Genomic DNA, 7402 nt, shown 5'->3' on the forward strand with positions numbered 1-7402 from the left:
CGAGACTTTCGCATCAAACAATGCGAGGAAACGAACGCTCCGCAGCCTTACCGAATTCTACCAAGTAGCGACAATAAACCCATGGAGTGACACGACTATTACCTTTAATGCCAGTGACGAACCTAAATTCCGGACAGCCCGAGCACCAGCCGCACTGGTCCTCAGTCCGATAGTGGACGGCTTCCGGCTTACAAAGGTACTCATGGACGGTGGCAGCGGATTGAACCTCATCTATGAGGAAACCCTGCGTAAAATGGAAGTAGATTGGAGCCGCATTGAGCGAAGCAACACAACCTTTAGAGGAATAATCCCCAGCCAGGAAGCGTGCTGTTCAGGGAAAATCACACTGGATGTGGTGTTCGGCATGCCTGATAATTACAGATCCGAGGAGGTCACATTTCAAGTGGCCCCGTTCACCAGCGGATATCACGCTCTGTTAGGGTGAGAAGCATTCTCAATTTTTCAAGCTATACCCCATTACGGGTACATGAAGCTCAAAATGCCGGACCCAACGGAATCATCACTCTTGCTAGTGATCCGGACACAGCGCTCCGCGCCGAAAATAAGATAGCCGCACTGGCCCTCGAGGCATTATCCGAGGCCCTGGCAGCCGAGGAACTAACTGTGTTGCACTCCACGGTGGACAGGGACGACGTGATACTCGACAAAAGATCCAAGTCCACCTCCTTCAAGCCCGCAAACGAAATAGTCAAGTTCCAAGTCCATCCAACGGACACTACAAAAACAGCCTCCATCGGGGCACAACTAAGCCCTGATGTAGATGCCGCACTCAGAGAATTCCTACGAGAAAATTGGGACATTTTTGCCTGGCACCCTTCAGACATGCCAGGAATCCCACGCAGGCTGGCCGAGCACAGCCTGAACATCCTAAAAGGATTCAAGCCCGTTAAGCAGACTCTTCGGAGTTTCTCTGAACCTAAGAGACAAGCCATGGGAGAGGAGCTAGCCAAACTACTGGAAGCCGGATTCATCAGAGATATAAAACATCCGGACTGGCTAGCAAACCTGGTAATGGTACCAAAGAAGGACAAATCCTGGTGCCTATGCGTCGATTTCAAAAACCTAAATAAGGCCTGCACGAAGGATCCATTCCCCCTCCCCCGCATTGATCAAATCATCGATGCCACTGCAGGACACGATTCACTGTGTTTCCTCGATGCATACTCTGGCTACCACCAAATCAAGATGGCAAAGTCAGACCAAGCTGCAACGGCATTCATCACCCCATACGGCCCATTCTGCTTCAACACAATGCCCTTCGGGCTCAAAAACACCGGCGCAACATATCAGCGCATGATTCAGACATGTCTGGCCAACCAGATCGGCAAAACGGTTGAAGCGTACGTGGATGACGTGGTCGTCAAAACCAAACACGTCAAAACTCTAATAGACGGCTTGAGGCTCACGTTCGATAACCTCCGAACATATGACATTAGGCTTAACCCAGAAAAATGCGTCTTCGACGTACCAGCCGGAAAGCTCTTGGGCTTCATCGTATCCGGTAGAGGAATTGAAGCAAACCCAGCCAAGATCCAAGCTCTGTCACAATTGGATATTCCAAAAGATCTCAAGCAAATACAAAAATTGACTGGATGCATGGCGGCTCTAAGCCGCTTCATCTCCCGCTTGGGGGAAAAGGCATTACCCCTTTACCGCCTCCTCCGGCGCACCGAACACTTCGAGTGGACGGATGCCGCCACGGCCGGACTCGAAGAAATAAAAGCCATACTGGCAACAAACCCTGTCCTGGTCGCACCTAGCATCGGCGAACCAATGTTGTTATACATCTCGGCAACTCACCAAGTTGTAAGCGCAGTCCTCGTCGTCGAACGAGAAACGGACGGACACAAATTCCCTGTCCAAAAACCAGTGTACTACATGTCCACTGTCCTCACTCCATGCAAGTCCCGGTACCCGCATTACCAAAAAATAGCATACGCAGTGTTCATGGCATCCCAGAAGCTACGACACTACTTTCAAAAGTTTCGATAACAGTAGCCTCCGAAGTACCTCTTAACGATATCATAAACAACCGCGGCGCAATGGGCCGGATTGCCAAATGGGCCGTTGAGCTCCTCCCGTTTGACATAACATATAAGCCATGGCGAGCCATCAAGTTGCAAGCCTTGGCCGACTTTGTTGCTGAATGGACTGAGGCCGAACTCCCTAAAGAGTACGGCACATATTCCAACTGGACCATGCACTTCGACGTCTCCAAAATGCTGGCGGGTCTGGGGGCTGGCATCGTCTTGACGTCCCCAACAGGAGATACAGTTCAATATGTACTCCAGATAATGTATATGGACTCCAACAATGCAGCCGAATACGAGGCCCTGCTACATGGCCTCCGGATGGCAGTTTCCATGGGCATTCAATGCCTAGAGGTGCGGGGGGATTCGAACCTCGCGATATCCCAAATAAATGGGGACTTTGATGCCAAAGATCCGAAAATGACAGCTTATCGCAACGCCGTCCTAAATATGTCAGCTTGGTTCGAAGGGCTGGAATTCCACCATATAGCCCGGGAAAATAATCAGGCAGCAGACGTCCTGGCACGCATCGGCGCAAAGCACGATGCAGGCCCCCCCAACATTTTCCTGGAAAGGCTATTCAAGCCATCCGTACAGTGGGAAGGGGAATCCGAAAATCACAATCCGGACCTGGCCACATCACCTGACCCCGAACACCCTGACACAATGAAGACTCCTTCAATGAAGTCACACCCTTAGCCCACGTAATAATGGCAGTAATTGCCCCGTGGACAGAGCCATTCTTAGCCTACTTAACTAGGCAGGAACTTCCCGAGGACCAAAATGAGGCACGCTGCATAGTGCGGCGATCTAAAGCCTACAAAGTCCACGAAGGAGAGCTTTATAAGAAAAGCACCACCGGAGTCCTTCAAAGATGTATCTCCGAAGAGGAAGGGCAGAACCTTCTGGCTGAAATTCACGCCAGACTCGGTGGGCACCACGCTGCAGCCCGAGACCTTGTGAGCAAGGCCTTCCGTACCGGATTTTATTGGCCGACGGCCCGGGTAGACACTCAGGACTTAGTCCAGCGATGCGTCGGTTGCCAATTATTCGCTAATCAAAGCCACATGCCACCTACCGCCCTACAAACCATACCCATTACCTGGCCTTTTGCGGTCTGGGGGCTTGACATGGTTGGACCCCTTAAAGGAGGAACCCACAAGCAAAAATATCTGCTGGTCATGGTGGACAAATTCACCAAATGGATAGAGGCCAAGCCTCTTAAGACGGACGAATCCGGACCGGTGATAGACTTCATATCCGGGATTGTACACCGTTACGGCGTCCCCCACAGCATCATCACTGACAATGGCACAAACTTTACGGTCGACAAAGTTAAACTCTGGTGCAAAAACATGGGCATTAAGCTCGACTACGCTTCAGTCTATCACCCACAAACTAACGGTCAAGTCGAGCGAGCCAACGGTCTCATCATGAGCGGCATCAAACCCAGACTAGTGCGATCCCTCAAGGAATCTAACACACACTGGGTAGAGGAGCTTGACTCCGTACTCTGGGGGCCGTGGACCACGCTGAATCGCACTACTGGATTCACACCATTTTTTATGGTATACGGCGCAGAGGCAGTCCTGCCCTGCGACATAATTCATGACTCACCTCGCGTGCGCATGTACGAAGAAAGAGAAGCCGAGCTCGATCGGCAGGACAGCTTGGACGCATTGGAGGAGGAGCGCGACATGGCAAAAGCCCGTTCCGCATTCTATCAACAGCAGGCTCAAAGATATGACAGTAGAGAAGTACGGGCCAAAACAATAACATTGGCAAACTAGTTCTATGCCTACCGGACAAGAAAAAGGACAAACTAAATCCCAAATGGGAGGGTCCCTTCATAATCGACCAAGTCCTGACTGGTGGAGCGTACCGTCTGTGAAACGCATCAGACAACCAACTCGAGCCGAACCCATGGAACGCAGCACACCTACGAAGATTCTACGCCTAGCGCCGGACTCTGTGTTCGTCTCCTTCCTCTGTCCCTTTTTTATTACTTATTTCAAATTAGCTGCCTGGTATTTCTCTCCTTCTCCCTCCCTTTTTCTCCCAAGCCTTTGGGGGCTTGCCTGCGCGTTGTTCGCACATACTTGACGCGCCACCCGCGCTCATTATACCTGGGGGCTTCTTTATCAGAAGTTTATATAAACGGGCCTCATGCCCCAAACATGTGTGACACTTCCGCATGAACCTTTTATGCACCATTATATGCATCGATATGACTTAAGTTTTGGCCAAGCTAGGTTGCCTGGCTCCTGTGCTTACCCCTACGTTCCCGTTTGTTTGGCTAGGTGGTAAAGGGAGCACCTCTACGATTGTTATTGCCAGGTCAGCCGGATGTGTACCTCAGACTGGGTGAAGCCGAAAGCTAGCGTTCTTAAGGGAATATTCGGTCGCTGAACTAAAAGATGATTTTTCATTTGTCTATTTATCTGCCCCCAGATGCTTTTCTGCTTTCTTTTCGCAGTCCGGACATGCACTTTAGGGCATGCCTCCCAGGGAAAGGAACCCCTAACGGAACTATTCTCCCTGGAAGATGTTTCTTACTAACCATGTAATATAACATAACTAGTTGGGCACTTGTCTGCTAAAGCACTTATGACCCCTACGCCTGGTCTCCATGCATGCCCCGGTTCTTACATAACCGAGAGGGTATTCGGACACACTCCAGACTATCGGGTCCAGAGGTTGAAGCGAAAAGGTCCGCAGTGACAAACGATCTACAATCCGGCTAGAAGGCATTTTACATGTCATTTTAAATTACATAGTCAATTTGACTAGGTATATTCTTCTTCAATACCATCCAACAGGCTGTCTAATTTACAGTCCTGTTGGGAATACTTGGTAGCCAGCTCTACCTGGCCATACACTAAACTAACATGGATCTCCTTTCCGTCAGGCCCCACAGGGCCGACCTCGGCCATGTGGTTCGGGTCAGCCTTCGTGTACCGAGTCTTCACCATGGCCCAGGCCTCCCTGGCACCTTGACGGCAAGCCGATATCTTCCATAACCAGAAGTGCTGCCGCACTCCCTTTAGCTTCTCTGCAAGCTCTCCAAGGCCTTCGGGCATGGAGAGGGATGGCCACATAGCCTGGACGACGCCTTGCATTGCCTGCCGAACTCGTTCGTGTAGTTGCAACAGCTCGGGAAGAAGGTCCCCCGCTGAACCGGGCATTTCCTCTGCAGGACGACCTGTTAGCATATCTACAGACATAGCTCTGTCAATCAACTTCCTCACCGAACTCTTTTTTTGAAGATTCGTTTAAGCACTTACTAAAAATGCCGCGTCGATGTCGCCGATTCTCCTTTACGGAATCAGACAGCTGAGCACGAACATCCTTTAGTTCCTCGCCCAGCTGGGTATTGGCGTCTTGAAGCTTGTTCTTCTCTTGCCTCACCCTCGTCAGCACACTCTCGCCGGCCTTTAACTGGCGCAGGAGTTGTTGCTTGTGCGGATTCACTCCGACCCCATCTGCACTGTTATTGTCAGAATTGCACACATGCCGCACTTCACAACAGAATTATCTTTCGAAGCATATATTACCTGAGGGGGTCCCCTTGGCATTCTCTGAAGCGGCCAGTGCGGCCTCGAGTTGGGCCTTGCACTCTTCCAGCTCCTGGGATAGTTGCGTATTATTTTTTGTAAGATCCTGCATAACATATGATCCTTAAATTAGTTATCTTAACTGTTTCAAGTCTCGGGGGCTACTGACATATATAACCATCAGATTTACTCACCCGTATGTCTTTCACATACTGCTCTGTGGCTCTGGCTAGACCATTTTGAGCGGCACGGAGGTACACATCTCCCGTATTAAAGGCATCCAACGCCTCTTAGGAAAAACATGCGTCACGAAGAACAGTCCGGCGACGCCTCTGGTTCATGGCACTCTCCACCTCTGAATGGGTGGCAGATAGCCCGCCCGCATCCTTTGTCGGAGCAACGTCCGGTGCGCGCCCCATGTTCGCCTCCGCTTCCGAACTCGGCCTTGCAGCCTGGCCGGTGGATATAGTCCGGCGGGTGCTCTTCTTCCTGAGGAGAGCATGAGCGTTAGTATGACTTAAGGGCATAAACCCTAGGTGTTAAAGTTGCGCGCCGTATCGTTGCGCCGGAGTCTCGATCCGGTCCGCACTCCTTTTTAGCCCGCCTGGCTTCAATGGCCCTTGTTGGCTACCCACCACGGGCTCGGCCCTCCGCCTCAAGGATTTCCCCTGCAAAATGAAATACTATTGGTTTACGAAATTAAAATAAAGCATGGATGGATCCTCTTGAAAGTACTGGGACTTCGGTCTCGGTTACCTTTGAGGCTGGAAGTAGTCCGGGATAGTCGGCCGTAATGGCCACTAAGGTATTGTCCTTACTCAATTGGTGAAACACCCCATCAATTAGCTCCATACATAAGTCTGGGTCCTCTTGGGAGTCCGGGTCGAGGGACCGTTCCGGGTCCTCAGGTTGTGGAGGAGGGCTGTTTATCTCCTTCACAGTCTGGCGCAGCTCCTGCGTTAAAATTGCTAGACTAAGTACTCCATTATGGGAATTTGAAAATAGGTAGGCAGGTGAAAATGTTCGCTCGCCCAGCTTGGAGGATTGTACATGGAGAATCCACCCCGTTGATTTACACGGAGGAATTCCTCTTCTTCTCCCTTGTACAAAGCGGATAAGATCTTCGTTAGAGTGGCACAAGAATCCGGCCCCTTGCGACCGCACCAGGTGGCGTCGTCCTCCCTGTTGAAATCCCACATGGGGTGGCCTCTGTACTGAAGTGGATCCACCCCCCACGTAATGCATGTGGCCATGACCTCGATCATGGTCAGTCCGGAATGAGCCAATAACCTTATCCGGCTCATCAGGTAAAGGACGTCCCTATCAGTTTCCCTCTGAGGGTTCCGTGGGCGCCAGCTCAGGCGTTTATTCAATGGAGCGTTATTGAACTCATGGAGGCCGATCCATACAGGGTCCGGCAGGGGGACGTCGTCCATATAAAACCATTCTGAAGGCCAGTCCTCGGACGCCTTCTTTGGGGTTCCGGATAGATATCCGGTCCCAGCGATGCGCCATAGTTCGGCTCCGCCCACCTGATAAATTGACCCCTCCTGAGAGCGGGGCACAAGGCAGAACAACCTCTTCCACAGCGCGAAATGGGCCTCGATGCCCAGAAACAGCTCGCAGAGGGCCACGAAGCCCGCAATATGCAGTACGGAGGCAGGCGTGAGGTGGTGTAGCTGGAGGCCGTAAAACTCCAGTAGCCCTCGGAGGAACGGATGAATTGGAAATCCGAGTCCTCTTATTAAATAAGGGACTAGGCATACCCGCTCTCCTTGAGAGGGATTAGGGACGCTC

Source organism: Triticum dicoccoides, chromosome 3B (assembly GCF_002162155.2).
Source record: "Triticum dicoccoides isolate Atlit2015 ecotype Zavitan chromosome 3B, WEW_v2.0, whole genome shotgun sequence".
NCBI lineage: Eukaryota > Viridiplantae > Streptophyta > Magnoliopsida > Poales > Poaceae > Triticum > Triticum dicoccoides.